The sequence below is a fragment of the Corvus brachyrhynchos genome, unplaced genomic scaffold (genome assembly GCF_000691975.1).
Source record: "Corvus brachyrhynchos isolate BGI_N302 unplaced genomic scaffold, ASM69197v1 scaffold281, whole genome shotgun sequence".
NCBI classification, from domain to species: domain Eukaryota; kingdom Metazoa; phylum Chordata; class Aves; order Passeriformes; family Corvidae; genus Corvus; species Corvus brachyrhynchos.
This window is the reverse complement of record NW_008236509.1, coordinates 4,057,383-4,074,204: the sequence shown is the minus strand read 5'-3', so window position 1 is coordinate 4,074,204 and position 16,822 is coordinate 4,057,383. Positions and strand designations below refer to the sequence as shown.

At 43.5% G+C, this 16,822-nt stretch overlaps 2 long non-coding RNA genes across 2 annotated transcripts in view; one reads left to right on the top strand and one right to left on the bottom strand.

Annotated features, from left to right (window-relative positions):
• Positions 1-5,932: 5,932 nt before the first annotated feature.
• Positions 5,933-16,822, bottom strand: part of LOC108444727 — a 14,291-nt gene continuing 3,401 nt past the window's right edge. Inside the window, exons 2-3 of the long non-coding RNA XR_001859381.1 lie at positions 7,891-8,394; positions 5,933-6,167 (exon numbers count right to left, since the gene is read on the bottom strand). This is a non-coding gene — a long non-coding RNA (uncharacterized LOC108444727). The remainder of the gene's footprint in view (positions 6,168-7,890; positions 8,395-16,822) is intronic.
• The window catches only part of LOC108444728, a 16,272-nt gene continuing 5,525 nt past the window's right edge, over positions 6,076-16,822 (top strand). Inside the window, exons 1-2 of the long non-coding RNA XR_001859382.1 lie at positions 6,076-6,294; positions 12,975-12,982. This is a non-coding gene — a long non-coding RNA (uncharacterized LOC108444728). The remainder of the gene's footprint in view (positions 6,295-12,974; positions 12,983-16,822) is intronic.

Sequence of the window (16,822 nt, the reverse complement as noted above, 5' to 3'; positions counted from 1 at the left end):
GGCTCAACCTTAAAATTGTACCCCAAAAACTTCAAGAGTGGACCCTCGAACGCGGGAAAACCAATTGCTATCTGTGTGTGACCTTGAACAAGCTGCAAGTCAGGGGAAAGGACTCACACGCAGGCAGAGAGACTCCTCTTCCTAAATGGACTGAACAATATTTGGAAGTGGGCAGCTGTCTCGTTGTGATACTGTTTTCATAGCATGAGCAAGAAGAGACTTCTCTTTCTAAATGGACTGAACAAGGTTATTATGGAAGTGGTAAACAGACTGAACATCTTAAGGGTTGTCTTTTTACATTGTCAGTGGGAGAAGGGAGGAAGGTGGGGGGAGGAGGAGAGTTCTGAAGGTGGTATAATTCTTTTTTTTTTCCCTCTTTTAGGTCTGTTAATAAACTTCTTTATATTCTTTCAAGTTTGGTGCCTGCTTTGCATTTCTCCTAATTCTTATCTCACAGCAGATAAACAGTAATGAGTATTTTGGACCAAACCACTACATTATGTTTCTCTTTGGAGTTCACAATGAGGCTTGGAGATGGGGACAGGGCAGCCAGACAAGCAGAAGCAGAACGGATGGCTTTTCTTGAGCTTTCTGTTGGATGTGGTCAGTATAAACTAACTGGGTGCAAAGCACAGTAGCTTATGCTAATGAAAGTTGGTTATGTCTCTAGAAAAAAACAGAATTTTATTTTTCACAAGAGGTTTTCTTCCTATTGGGTTTGAGGGTTTGGTTTTGATTTTATCAAAAATCCCAGAAAGGCCAAATTTATCCAGCCTAGTCTGTGCCAGCTACGTCTGCTTTATGACTCTCCTGTGTTGATTTCTTGTCTGTGAACTGCTGACTTTTTGAAGTAAAGATTGGGCTGGCTCTGGTGTGGAGTAGATGAGGATGCAGGGCTGCTGTCAGAGGACATCTGTCATAGGAGTTGCTGCAGAAAATGTCTGCAATTTCTTCTGTGGTGGGAGTGGGCTGCAACACCCAGCTCTACATGCACTACACTCCATCCCAACCAGACACCTCCGACCCAAACTGGGCTAACAGGGTTTCCTTGTCTACCCCCTGAGCACATCCTGACTCCTTAATTTGAGGTACTATTTTTGCTCCAGAGTGGCAGAACCTAACTCACTAACATTGTACCTGAAACTTACTTAATTTTTATCTGTATAGTGCTCCGAATGGTCCAAGGCTGATTCAGATCTCAGTAACGTGTCTGTGTGCACACATGTGCTTGTAGCTCTGTATGTGCAGTTGATCCAGCCAAACCAGTTGGAGGTCCCCTCTCAGAAATACCAGGTGCAAGTGGCATTGGTATAAGTTGCCACTGATCTGCATTTGTTTGAATCTGTCCAAGAAGGAAGAAGTAAAACCACTTTTCTGCCTGTGTGTTCTGTCCCGTAGGGTGTGAGGAAAGGGGATCTGCACTCCATTGACTGGTATTGGCCTTAGTAATTATTCAATAGTTAGCTGGAAGGCTGGAAACTGCTTCTGCATCTTCTGCTCCAATGTAATTTTAAAGGCCCATCCATCACTCAGTTACAGCTGGTACCCAGCTCAGTATTTAGCGCCACCATGTGCAACAGAGACAGCTTCTGGAGGAGCAGAGCTGTAAGCCCTTTCCCCTTTCACATCTCTTCTTTCCACTGACACCACTGATTTCACAATATTATTTTTCCCATCCGGCACTAGTTGCTGATGCTTCTCACATGTCCAAAATTGCTACTGACATTTCAATTTTGTTTTATTTTTCTCCGTTCTTTGATAGAATTATAGAGAACATTTATATTTGAATAAAAAGCAAATAATGCATGTCAGAGTATGCATCAGGGAGCATCAAATTGTTTTTTTCCAATTACAACTCTATTTCAAATAGGGTAATGCAATTAAAGGATAATTACTAGGAGTGCAAAGCCAAGGTTATGATCAGAAATGGTTACCCTTTCACTTCGAAGGGCTGTCTGACTAAATAAAACATTCCTGTGGGGCAAGTTACTCTGCATAGCTGCAGGTATCCAGAAGCAACATGTCTGGCACTACAGGTAGAGTAGCTCTTCCAGTATAAACTACTGTTTTAGGAAAGGGGACAAATATAAGTGGCTTTATCACTGATTAATAGTGGTGTAAATTCACTTCAAGATAGGATATTAATTAATAATATATTAATAGTTTTTAATAAGCATCATCATAACACATTTTAAATAGTAATTATCATAAACTAGTAATACTTCTTTAGCAGTGAGTTTAGTTTGAGTTCTCATTGCTTTGATAAACAATCAGCAACAAGATAAAGAAGCGCAAAGGGAACTCTGGTGTTCTCCATGCTTTGCTCACTGAGCACATTATCCCAGCACGCCAGGGGAGCCATGCTGAGGGCCAGGGGATGCTGTTCCCCTGCAGGAGGGATCAGCCGTGGTGGAGGAGCTGCAGGGCAAAGCCACCAGTGCCTGGGTGCGGCTCAGCCCACAGCAGGTGCAGCTGGCTCCTGCTGCCATAGGCGGGCCCAGGGGCCCGAGCAACCTGGCACTGGTGATGTGGCTCTGGGTTTCCATCCCTGTGTCCCGGACCACAAGCGAGCGAAACAAATCCATGTGTACTGCATCCTGGGGGGCCCTTCAGCTGCCTGCAGGGACACATTCCCTGTCCTTTCAAATGGCAAAGGACCTCAGCCTGAAACACTGCCAGAGGGACCTCCCACCTTCCTGCATCTCCTGTACCCAGTCATGGCAGAGATGGAGCCATCGGGACCAACCTAGAGCAGGAATTGGGGGTATCCCCTCCCCCATGGAGGGGCTTTCCCTCTGCAGTTTGGCTGTCTCCTGTTAGGAGTGTTGAGGTGAGCCAGTTTTCAAAAGTGCAGGATTCCTTTTCCAGAGCTGCTTTCACCTCCTGGGGAGCAGCACAGCGATGCTGTACCCTGGCTCCTCTCAGGGGCCGTCCATTGGCAATCCAGCTACAGGAGAAGTCAAGTTGTGCCAGCTGTGCCACCCACATGGAACACGGAACTAAAAGGTACTTTCCTGTGACACAAGCATAAGTTACTAAGGAGCACAAAGTGTTAACTAGCATTGCCCCTTGTCAGCCCTTGTGTCACTGCCAGTACCCTGGGGAATGGGGCTTTTTCCTTCAGCTGGGCTCAGAGAAGGCTAAAGAGGATCTAAAAGTAGCTGATAACTATGGGAGGTGTTGCTACAAAGGTGAGGGTTCTTCAAACTTTATTCAGGTAGTCATGGACTCCCACCCTTCAAAAGTCCAAAACTGCTGGAAAATCCTGCCTTTCTTCAGAAGCCTGTCTGCTGATATAATGCTTGAATGTCAGATATGATTAGTAAGGTTTTGCCAATCTGTTTTATTTAAGTGCAGGAAATAAAGCAGCAATCCTTTATTATTAGCTGCTTTATTGGACTGGTAATAGTGCCTAAAAAGGGTTGGGACTCCAATTTGCTCCACTTGGAAACACTATATGCTGTGAGAGCACATGGTCTCATTTCCTTCAAGGGTTTCAGTGGGACAGGGACTGAGTCTTGATTCTGTTTTGTTCATCTTTTTTCTGGAGGTGGCTGTCAGGCAATGCAAAGTGCCTGTTAACTGCATCATGGGAGCAAACCTTATTTCAGTAAATGTTCCAAACCACTTGGGTGAAAATGCAGTGGTTTTGGCTGTGCCCACTGGCTTTCCCCTGCCAGGCTCCAGAGAAGGGGTTTCATGATGTTATCTTGGGAGCCAGCTGAGCCCCACGGAGCTTCACACCCAAGATAACACGGAGGGGGTTTAGCCCCTGGTGCTGTTAATCCCCTTATGCTCTTCTAATGAGAAGCCAGACAGTAAAATTAAACATATAGAGAATTTTTTTCATAACATTAACAAATATAATAGTAATAGTAATAACAATAATAGTAACAACAACAATAATGACACTGATAATAATAGCAATTATGATAATAATGATAGTAATCATAACATATTTATATTAACTGATAAATTGTTTTATTTCTTATGCCAGTCTTACTTCCAAAACATTTATTTTGCCTGCATCCCACTGTACCTGAGGCAGACAAAAATGCTCCTCTGTTTACAAACTAGGTAAATGGGGCAGTGCAGCAGACCCGGAAATACTGGGACCTATGGAGCAAACAAAAAGCAGAAAAGCAGCTGAGGTAAAGCATTTGCCTCATTCCCTGGAGGTATTTCCCTATCTCAATAACTGGAGGAATAATAAGTAAATAAATACGATGTTTTATTTAGCTGTGTTGTTTTTGGAGTCCTTTGTCTGTAGAGTACTCAGAAAAACTTTTGGATTGATCTGGAGTGCACAAGCCTATTTTCTATTAAAGTGTATTAATGCCAGGTTCTGGGCAATTAGTGAAAAGTCAATTCCCATTACTAGTTAACACTATTGAATATCTGCTTTCTTTAATAAAAACCTATGTCCAGCATAAAGACAATAAATCGATAAGCAGCCACTTTCTAAATCTATTCTGTCTCCTCCAGAAATGCAGAGAGAGTGCTGCCATTTGGAAGTCAGAATGGGTTTAGAAGAAGAGATCCCCTGAAAATCCATTTTTCCTTGGAAAAGCCTTTGCTCCTTTCTAAGAGCTGTACACATGCAAACCGGTGTTAAAATTTTACATTCATTCATCAGCATCACAGCCTGGGTTGGCAGAAATCCTCCATGGAATTAAGTTGTCTCACATGTTTGAATCATATACAAGCATTATAATTTCTTTTACTGTGAGGGCAGTGAGGCCTGGGCACAGGCTGCCCAGAGAACCTGTGCGTGTCCCATCCCTGGAAGTGTTCAAGGCCAGGTTGGATGGGGTTCTGAGCAACCTGGTGTGGGGACTTAGGGCTGGTGGGATGCTGCCTTTCCAGTGGTCATGGAAAGTAATTGCTTCCTACCACGATAGCAGAGATTTCTGAGTAAGAGGAGCACCTGAATGCTTAGCTAAAAATCAGATAGGGAGAAGTGGCAAAGGTCTGCTTGATGCATTTTTAAGCTTCTATGTGCAAGTTGCATGTCTGGTTAACCCTCAAATAAATGAGGAATATGATTTGAAATTAACAGAAAATAACTAAAACAGGAGGAAAAAACTTATTTTTCTTGGGTCAGAAAAGTGAAAGCTAAACAAGAATTGAGAGGAAGTGTGAAAGATTTGTTGTTCTGCTCCTGATATTTCTTTAGTTTACTATTGGTTTTCACTTTCACCACGGATCTGCAAAACCCCGAAGGCTGCTGCTTGAAAGTGAATAAAAGGCAACTAAAAGGCAGCTGCTGTCAGTAGCCGTTTTTTGTTGTTAATCGTACCTGCAGAACCAGGGGGAAAGGAATGACTGGGTGGCAGAAGAAGCTAAAGATGACTAAAGGAAAGCAAATATATTTTCCTTCGTTCTTTACAGGGAAGGAAGGAAATAAAGCTGCTCTGCCTGTTTAAACGATCATTTGCTAAACATCCCAGCAGCTGAGTTGTTAGTCAGAATGAATGTAGATGAAATTCAGACATAGACAAAGCTATTTGTAGAAATTTGATTTTTATAGACACATTAGCAGTACTTTTTCCCCAGAAGTATTACATTTTGATTTAGCTGAGGAAAAGGAGTTATATTATGTGATTTAATTACACGATTGTGACTCACACTTTGTTACAAATACTGAGCAGTGAAAACGGAAGCAAAATGCAAGCTATCTGTTAGGTAAACATGTTCTTTTAAACTGTTGACTGAATTTGAATAATGAATAAATTGGAGGAAATGGCAATCTGCTTGTGGAAGTTTCAGAAAAATAAAGAAGGGCTAAGCTCAAAAGGTGAATTATTAATGTTGGTATATTCGCTTTGCTCCCGCTATTTGTAACATAGGAAATGGGATTTGTGTGTATATGTCATTTTAATATTAACACAGTTGCCAGCTCAGATCTAAAATAATGAGACAGATTCAAGTATTTCATTTCCAGAGAAGCATTTTTAATGCAAATGAAATCAATATGGTAAAACATTCTGCCCAAGGAAGTGCTAGAGGCTGGGGTTTGGGAGGTTTTATACTCTCCATTTTCTCCCCCTGTGGTGGGACAGACCCATGCACACATGGAAGAGAAGGATGACACACGCTTCTGCTTCTGCGCCCAGCACATGCCGAGATCTTATCTGCAGTGAGTTCGATCAGGAGCAACTACAAAACTATAAACAAGAATAAAAAAAATGAGATACTTAGACACAGCTGTGTACAGCTGCAGGGCCTGAGAGTTAGTGAGTGAGAGCTAACAGCCTTGGTGGGACGCTCTTGGGGAAGCCTGCATGTCAGCAGGTTTTTTTTTAACCTTCTTCTTTCCATCTCCAGCCCTTCCTTACTATTGTATATAAATACAAATCTCCATTCCCTTTTTTTTATGCTATATATACATAAATATCTTCAATTGCAAGTGCAGGAATAAAATTTAATTAAATAGAGTTGTAAATTACAGCTACATTTTTGTATATTTGAGTGTCTTGTTAATTTTAGATTTGAGTGTTTTGTTAATTTGGTTGTGATGTTTTTCAGAAATGCTGTGATTTTAGTATTTGCAGATGGCAATTGTTGGACAATGCTGGGCCCTGAAGCCTTATATTTTACCCCAGCATACAGACAGATCCACTGCCACTTTTCAGGCTTTGCTTTGCCAACACGCCTCTGCCTGAGAAGGACCATGTCTGGGACTAAGAAGGTTCTCTAAAGTTTCACAAGTCAAGGTTGTTGAAGAATCATTGACACCAAAAAAGGGGCAATTTATCTCTTTCACGGTCTGTGTTTCAATATCAGTGTGTGTGAGCAGGTGTGCTGGAGATGTCCATGAACTCAGCCATGACAGAGGAGCAGGCGACCTCCCCTCATACCTCTGCCTATGGATTTAAGAGTGCTCAGAGCCAGGCCCTGCATCACAGCCCCCACTGATGCTAACTGTCCACGGGACATGGCTGTGAGCCCATGAGCTGGCTCTGGGCAGGCCACTGGAACACCACTGACAACACTGCTGGATGTACTGAGAGCTCAGAGGGCTTGAGGCTGTGCTGGCTCCACCACACAACCCACCCCCAGTCCTTGTGCAAGGACCCTGACGCCAGCGTGCGAGACAAGGTGTGTTTCAGTTTCCTGACGCTGAGTGGGGAGATGCCAATGGTTTGGTAAGTCTTAAAGGCCAATGCAGTAGAGAAAAACTTAGGCCCTCTCCTCCTGTTTAGGGCCTAAAATGGGTCCTATTGGTGTTTCCATGTAAGTTATCATCGAATTTGTCTTGGAGATCAAAGGGAAATGACAGACTGGGTCTCATCTGGCTTTAAAGCTGCTTCAAACAAGGAGGGAACCCCCTAATTTTTGAAGGAAACTCCCTAGAAAGCTGGCAAGATCCCTCAAGAGAGCAGATCTCCTTTCGAGGCTCCCCTTGCATCCTTGTATGGCTGCAGTTCCTTCTCCCATCTCTGCTCAGTGTGCCTGGTGCGTTTACATCAGAAAGGGAAGACCCAGTGAGCAGGCCCAGCCACCCATGTTCCTGTGGAGCAGCATCCATGTGAACAGGGCAGGTCATCATTGTTCCTGCTGTTCTGTGTTCAGCCCATTCAAGGAGGATCTTGACCCCCGCTCAGATCAAGTTCACCTGTGGGCTTTTCAGAGACCTGTGCAGCGTGGCCGTGCTCCAGGTGTGAATGAGCGTAATGCAGAGGGAAGCAGATTTCATGGTAAGAAAAGCTTGGACCTATCCCTATCCACTGTAGGTATGAGCTGGGATTTTGGCTTCCAGGATGTGGGAAATATAGAGCATTGAGTATAACCATACACCTTGCCCTGGATGGTTATTTTAGACCAGTGCCTCAGACCAGAGTGGCCCTGTGGTGACAGGTAATGGCATGACAATGAAATAACACTCACCAGCTTCAAGATCAGCTCTCTCAGTGACATACATAAAGGAAATAATAATGGGAGTTGGCTTTTTGTTTTTAACTTGGGCACAGCTTGTGCCAAGTTCACTGGCAGGATCACCTACAAGCTCCAATGGGTGAAAATAATACTGGAAGGCAAAATCCAGGTCTTATTTTCATACCGGAGGAGGATAACAGGTACAGTTACAGCTGGATAAAAATGCCTCTCTATTTAACTCAAAGGGTGCTGGACCAGAGGTGAAATCACTGTGGAGTTTGGCCCAGCACCTCTTCCCTTTATAAGTCTGTACATGTCTTCAGACGTGCAGCCCATGTTGTCTCGGGGTGGATCCAGCTTTCACACCAAGCTGATGTTGCTGAGTTGCCCTGCACAGAGGCCAAGAGTATGCTGGGTTCCTAAAGGCTTAGAAGTTTCCTCTCTTCTTATTTTCCATGGTGCTGATTCTGTATTCCCCAGAGGCTTCTTGTTAACAGCACACACCATCACCAAAAACTATAAACAAAAAAAGAGGAGGGGGGTGGGGAGAGGACAGGAAGGGTGAGGAAACAAGACATACCTGCAGCAGTCCTTGCTGTATATTCCCTGTGTCCCACAGACGGTGTCATGCAGAAGGAAAATTGTTCTATCAGTGACTATGTTAGATTCATGACCCCACCACAACCTTGAATTGGCCTTTAGTTGTCGCTGATGGGAACTGAAGAACAGCTCCTGTCGACATGATTGCTGCTCTCCAATGAATCAGAACACACAGGGCACAGAGCAGCACATTAAACTAGCAACAGAAATATATCACTGTACTTTTATATAGATGTATTGCTTTTGCCCAGGCATATAAATGATTGGGCTATCCACTTATTTTTTTTCCAAGGACTATAAATTAAAAATAAGCTAAGGGTTTGGAAATTATGTTCTCTCTCTTTCCCCCCTCCCCTCCCCTTCTCTTTTTCTTTTTCAAAGCTGGGTAGCTATTTTAGGTTTACAGTAAAACATTTTAAAGGTAATCTTACTGCCTATGTCTTCTTGACCATCCTTTTTTTTCTAAGAGAAATCTACCACTGCAGTTCTTGCTTAGGTAATTTAACACTTCAGTTTGATCACACTAAATGTATGTATGGATCCCCATGCTACTTCTGCTGCTAATGAACACCTACAAGGCTGTATTTTTTCATTTAGTAAGACAAGTTTCTGAAATGGTAAAATCTATGTATGCCAGGTGCTGGGGGTTTTTCCCCTAACCAATATTTTATAAAGTAAGATTATTTCAATATACTTTGACCAAAGGTCACTTTGACTTGAAAGTTAGTTTGATGCACTGCTGCATAATTCAGTGTAGTGCCTCAAAACTGGATATGTTTCACCATTAAACTGCATTTAATTTTTGCAACTTTCTCTGCTTGCTGATTGAATCATCTGTTTAAGACATCCCTTTAAATCAGAGGTGATGTTACCAGATCTGCAATGTCCATTGCACATTTCCAGTTTTTTGCAATTTATCACTTACCAGCTTTGCAGCCAGATGTAGAAGCAATAAGAAAGCTGCTCCCCTTGCATTCTTCCCCCATCTTAGGGGATTTTATTTTGGATGAAAGGCAGAACTAGAGTCCAGGGATCCATTTTTTGTGGTCTGAGGCCAAGGCAAACAAGCATCATAGAGTTTTTTCCAGCCCTGGAAACCCTTGTCCAGATGAGCAGCCCCTGGTCATGAAGGTAGAACAACTGACTACCAGAGGCAAATTTTTCCTACAAGAATCTGTGGGACTGAGCTTGCCAGATTGTTTACTGCTACTTTTTGAATGTGTTGTAAAAGACCTTTTTAACTTTACTTTTATTGGGCTACCTGCTAAAGGAGTTTGGTGGTAACCACATGTCCATGTGCTGGATAAAATGATGTTGCTGGCCACAAGCCTGCAAAAGACCTGGTCAAAGAAAATAAATGAGCCGTTCGCAGCTATTTCCCCCTACAGTCATAAGCACCATAATAGTTTTCACCAAGCTTTGGGTGATTAAATCTTTACTGTGTACCACTTCCTAGCAAAACTACTAAGGTATAAATGAAAACCTGGCTGCATTATTATGTCCTTAAAAGACCAGTAATTTCCAGAACTAATGATAGTATGGTCTCAAGGCCCACAATTAACCCGGGGCTGATGGGTAAAGGGCAGCATTTCCTCTTTGCTGTTTTTTCTCAGGGAATGGAACCACAGCTCTTTGGGTGATCACCTATATGGAGACCAACTCTTTGCTTGCCCAGAGAGTTGCCCACAGGAGCCAGATGTCAGGCTTGGACTCTGCTCCCACACTGCCGCCAGCCAGCCAGACCCATCTCCCTGTGGATTCAATCCCTTTCAGAGCCCATCTGAAGGTCAGTCCATCATGACATTCTTAGGGTAATGGATGCTGATAACCTGTCCTCCAGATTTAAAAAAATATTGTCATTCTATTTAAGGAAAAAAGAGACTTGCTTTGTGGCTAAAGGGCTGCCCCAAAGCATATCTCTCCCCAGTACATGTGCATTTTGCCACATGGGCTTGGGAAAGCCACGTAGCTGGTACTTGTTTGTGGAGCTGGGCAGTTAGGAAGGTCTTTCTTTTTTCCTTTTTACAGTTGTTGTAAGTCTTGACTTTCTAACAGTTTTAGTGTATCCTAATTGTTTATAAACTAACTTTTAAGCCTGACTGGTGCTCAATTCTAGAACTAATGGAGTTTCATGTCTCAGGATTTGCTTCTGAGCTGCTTTGGGCTGTGAGGATGAGTCTATTTTCATTGCCCTCCTGTCAGGCTTGGAGGTTGCAAGGGCGTTTCTCCCTCTCTGTGCCCAGCAGAGGGGAGCAGAGGGGGCAGAACCACAGCTCGGCTTTTGCTCTTTACTGAGAAAGGGACTATCTCTCACTAAGCTGGGAACCAGCTCAGGTATTTCCCTCTAGAGGAAGGGGACTATGAGACTGTAAGGGCAGTGAATCTCTGCCAGCTCTGGGGAGGAGCATGCCTGCATGTTGCTTCCTATAAAATACTACATCATTTTCTAATCTGGTCTTAAAAGACTGGAAAAAGCTCTTGAGAGCAGCCTCAGAAAAGTAAGAGACTCTAGAAAGTATCACAAAATGGGATAGTGGTAACCAGTGAGCAGCACAGTTTCCCAGCTCAGTGTTCCATGCCCAGAACTATTTACCTCCAATTGTAACTCAAACTTGCCCCTGGTCTTAAGTGAGGTGAAGTTTAAGTGATTAACAGTTTTGTAAATGCCAGTCCCCAAACTCAGACAAACCTGAAATACTCCCACCCAATAATTACCATTCACACTAGAAGGACACATAGAAAGTCATTATTGAAAGGTGCTAACTTTTCTGATGAAAATGAATTCGTTTTCTGACTCCTTGAATGCTTTGTCAGCCCAGTCAGGAGATTGTTTATAGCACAGGTCTGGCATTGCTGCTTGCTTACTGATGTTATGAATGTCCATAATTTTATTTAGGGTTTAGGTTATCACCAGATGTTGAGATTGTATAGCGGTGGGAAAGAAATCTTGCAATATCCTCACCTGATCTACTCAACTGTTCGTCCAGCAGCTTATGTGAAGGGGAAGGTTGACAAATTCCTGATATCAAACCCAGCTGTCAGAACAACACGGGGTAATAGCTGTCCCTGTCAAACGCACCAATTAATTCACCAGCATGTCAATGCAGGTGTAATTGATAGACTCCACATTCTGGCTGAGTAATGAAAGTCTAAAGCATTACTAAGAACATTTCACCTCCTAAAAGATCCTGTAATCTCACCTGAGCTGTCCGTGTTGTGGTGAGGGGCACTTAAAAAAAACCTAACAAACAGAACAACAGTTTGCTGCAAGAGCAAGTGGAGGTTTCATATGAATCTTCATTTCAAAAGTAGAAAAGGATGTGAAAAGAAAGACTATGAAACAATGCCCTAATATTTTGGAGTGACAGCTTTATTCAAATACTCCTTGAAGTCAAATAGAAAATACAATTAAAGGAATTGTTTCTCTGTGAGAACCCGTGTGTTCTGGAGTCTTCCTGTTAATGAAAGAGTTGCTTTTAGAAGAAAACGTGGCCATTGTCTTAAAAAGCTGTGGAAAGGCAGTGTCAGCTCAGCAGGCTCATTAGCATAATCCTTTGTCTGACTTAGAAGTATTTGTTAAGAACTTCTAAAACAACAACAAGAAATTGCTATTAGAGTTCTCTGACTACTGTGCTGACTCATCCATTTGCAACGCGGATTTTGTTTTAATAAATGGTTTGAGGTCTTCTGGCTTTAGAGTGAAGGTTTTACAGTCGTCACTCATTTTACCTAAAAAAAAAAAAAAAAAGGCTTTCTTCTTTATCACCACAGCACAGGGATAAGGTTGCTGGACCTACAACCAGGCATGTGGAAGCCAGAACAGGTCTGCCAGGGGATGAGTACTCAGCCGTGGACTCAACAGCATCATAATAAAATACAGAATAAACTCTTCATGGAAAAGGCTAAAACAGCAGAAAAAAGAAGGACTGACATTCTCCAAAACCCTGAGTAAAGTGGGTGCTGCCCTGTCACATGTTTGAAGCAGTCCTCTGCTCCTGCCCATGAGTTCAGCGAGGATGATGGCAGCCTCCCATGCCACAGTCGCCCCTCACACAGATGTTCCGTGCAGGAATATGTAACATACCTGAACTCCCCAGGGAAGATACATTCCTCTATTCACCCTGAAATGTGCCTCACCCTCTTCCAGCACACTGCACTGCCTCAGCTGGGCTATCACAACTGGGGGTACTGCAAATGCATCTAGGCTCTTTGCTTTGAGAAATACCTGCTTGCTAGAAAGAGCAGGGAGCAGGGCCAAGCCTGCTTCTCTGGGGTAGCACAAATCATGAACAGGAGCCCCAGGGAGGGAACAAAGCCACCTGGGATTTTAATGGATGCTCTGAGAGTCTGAAATAAAAAAATGGGTCTTCTAAGATAATTTAGGAGAGCTTTTTATGGGGAGGGACTGCTGTATTGGTTCTTTATGCAGTTCAGGAGATGATTGAGGACATTACAACCACTGGCAATGATGAGGAAAGCAGATGAATAAGGACCAGCAATGCTGGTAGCTCTGCTCTCCTGCTTCCTAGGATTTATGTACTTACGGATGAATTTAATACTTGGTGATCAAAAGAGTTCAAATAGTGGTTGTATTAATGATTTCAGCATAACCTCTAAATCCCAGGATGGCAGTAGAAATCTTCAGCTTGGTCTTAATCTCCTGACGTTTTTTATGAAGAACAAAATTAAGTGCTGTTGCCTTATGATAAAGCCGCTTACAGAAGTGTGAACTGTGGCACTGCCACTACAGTGAGTGTACACTCTGTGCCCTGGTCTCAAGCCCTAGTCACAACAGTCAGACCTTTCCCAAAAAATGAATCACTGGAGGATAATATCTTCTTTGTTATCCTTAGGTTTTTTGCTGGTATTTGGTTAATTCTTACCTGGCCTTTACAGTCTATGGCTCTGACTGTGCAGAGTGATGCACATTATTGCCCACATTTGTTACATTATATACTGAGCCTATGCCAACTGCTTTGGTCCTAAATTACCACTCTTTCTTCCTGTTTTTCCAATAAATGTTTGGTACCCATTAAAGATACCTGCAGGGCTCCTAGCTCATACAAGTATTATGCATCTTGTAGCAAAACCTACCTTATTTTGGAGTTTATCTCACCTGTGATCTGTGTTTTGTGGCCAAGGAAATATTAATATGCCTCAGAATAATATGGGAATCATCTCACCATTGCTCTTCTTCCCTTCCTCCCACAAACTCCCTGAAGTATATTGATTTTTGATGTGCTTGCTTTCTTGAGCCAATTTGAAGACAAAGTGTCTGAATTGGGGATGGAAATAAGTGATATTTGAAGCTGTTCTCAAACCTTAAGACAGTTCATTCTGGCTTTGCTCTGTGAGTCACAAAGACTACTCAGTTTCTCAGTTAGGGGTAGTGTTATCTGCTAATAAAGGTAATGGCATCCCCAAAGATGAAAACTGCCAGCCTAATCTTTATTTTGAAGCTATAAAATATGGCAAGATCTGATCCCAAGGGTCTTGAATGAAGGACAGGGATTTTGGGATTAACATGCTATTGTACGCTCCCTGTTGCAGCATGGCTGTTAAGGACACTCCTACTGCAGAATTGGATGGTCATGCAGAAGTCAGACAAAACAGTTTCTGCAGTTCATAGTTTCTTCTCCTTCCTTACACGGGGGACCCCAGATCTCATATTGATTGTGATGTAGCCTGAGAGATGCTGAGGACAGGGGTCTAATCACCTCCTCTACAGGCTGTGCTCACTCCAACACAGCCCTGATGCTGTTGGCCACCTCAGCTGCTATGACACTGCTGTTCAGCTCACTGCCTCTCCCACTGATTTTTCCCAGCATGGCTGCTTCCCAGTGCTGTGCCACAGGGTTAGTCCCTCCACAGTGCAGGAGTTGTGTTAGTCCTTGCTGAATTTTGTCAGGTTCCCATTGGCTTGTTCCTCCAGTCTGCTCCTGTCCCTCAAAACACTCAAAGATCTTTGGACCAAAAATGAAATGCTAATGTTATTTTATTGTTCCCACATATGATCTGAGGAAGGCAAGATGTTATACTGACAGCTCCTGCTTATTAAAATGCATCTAGGATACATCCAGAGGAAAAAAATGGGAGGGGGACATGGTGACAGTATCTCCATGCTCCCCCACTCCCCGGACCCCAGGTTAGTTGAGTCCCTGTTTGTATAAGATACGTGGCAATAATATCTGGATGTTGTGGCCTTCAGTGAATGCAAGGTTTAAGATGTGAAGGGAAGACATTCATAAATTCTCTGTGATGAATGGTTGGCAGTTTCATTTGAGTACTTTCTGCTACAGATGTTTAACATTTTTTCCAAGGTGTCGAGGTTTAACCCCAGCTGGCAACGAAGCCCCATAGAACCACTCATTCCCCCCGGAGGGATGGGGGAGAGAAGGGTAAGGGTGAAAGTGAGAAAACTCCCAGGTTGAGGCAAAGACAGTTATAGGGAAAGCAAAAGCCACACATGCAAGCAAAGCAAAACAAGGAATTCACTCCCCAGTTCCCATGGGCAGGCAAGTGCTCAGCAATCCCCAGGAAAGCCAGGGTCCAGCTCCCATAATGGTATCTTGGAAAGACAAATGCTGTCACTGAATCTCCCCTCTCCTTCCTCTTCCCCAGCTTTATATGCTGAACACGAGGCCATATGGCCTGGGATGTCCCTTTGGTAAGCTGGGGTCAGCTGTCCTGGCTCCGTCCCCTCCTGACATCTTGTGCCCCCTGAGCCCCTCACTGGTGGGGTGAGAGGAGAAAAGGCCTTGGTTGTGTGTAAGCCCTGCTCAGCACGAGCTAAACATCCCTGTGTTATTGACAGCGCTTCCAGCACGAGTCCAAAACAGTCCATAGGAGCCACGAGGGAGCAAATCGACCCCAGCCAAAACCAGCACACAGGGCCAATGCCAGAGAACAGAATGGGGAGGTGGTTCCAGCTGAGCACTTGCATCCCTAGGGCATGGACACCATGGCCAGCAAAGCCAGAGCAGTTGCACATGGAGCACCCAAGTCAGGAGGAAGTGGAGTGGGAGCACAACTGGGTTATGGCAGAACGCTGCCATTAACACGATGTGCTTTGCTGGGCAAGGTGGAGGATGCGACGTTCCCAGCTGGCAACTGCTGGTAACGGAGTACTCCCAGCTGGAGGCCGGGGGGCGATCTGATATTCCCAGCTGGTGGCCACAGCCTGCCTCAGTGCCTTTCCATTCGTGCCTTTGGAATGGGAAGGGGTGGGCGAAGCGTAATAAAGCAGCTGGTCTATTAGAAGATAAGCTTTGTGGAGAATAGCACAAACATGCAGAATCCCCTTAATCTTAAACTTTATTACCCTAGATAATAGGCTTTGGTAGTGACAACAATCAGTTGAAATGCAGAATTGTCTTGGCTCCTGCAGCACCTGCCACGTCAGTCAGCCACAAGCCACCTCCTGCCACACAAAAAGGTGGCTGTGTGGGATCAGCAAGCTAAAAGTTTTGTTGGTTTATTTTGAAAAGGCCAGGGAAAGCTAGGCACACTCCCTTTGCAGATTTAAGTGTGCACTCTGAACCTGCCATGGGGGAAAGGCTAACAGGATATGAAAGCCTGCTTTCTTTACCTCCAAGGGTTGGAGCAAGGCTTCTTTGTCCACTGAAGCCCACTTGAAAGAGCAGAGCATGTTATTCCCACTCTGAATTAGGTCAAGTTTCCCAATATTCAACCAGCAATTAGAAAGGGAAAATCCGTGAAATCTGTTTGTAAAACCGTTATCTGTGTCCTTTGGAGCATTTCTGACATAAAACACATTTAATTATCTGAGGCAGAACTCGGAAGAAGCATCTCATATTCTCCTTTTGGTGAAACAATTGGATCCACAAAGCTCAATGCACACACGCAAGACCCACGCTTGTAAATCGGGAGGAAAAGAGAGCTTTCAAATGAAAAAGCATTTTTTACTTTATGAATGGCCTTGCCCTTATTTATTTTCCAGGGTGCTTTTTAAGTTATATTTTTTTCCACAGTCCTGTGATCAAAATATGAGGGAAAAACAATCTGCTTACCAAAAAATTTTCTTTTATTTAGAAATATTTCATACGAACATTGATTAATAGAATAACTATGAAGTGACAGGGTGATTTTTAAATCATGAGACATAAAAGTGGTTCTAAAAAAATTTTGTGCCACTTGTTTCAGCTTTTCTGTGCTCTCCAACAATAGTTTTTACAAGAAGTGTAACAGAAGCTCATGGTGAAAGGGGCTGATTTAGGGAGGGGGTGTTTATAAATGTGCTGGTTTGGCTGGAATAGAGTTAATTTTCTCCATGGTAGCTGGTACCGGGCTGTGTTTTGGAAACAATGTTGACAATACAGGGATG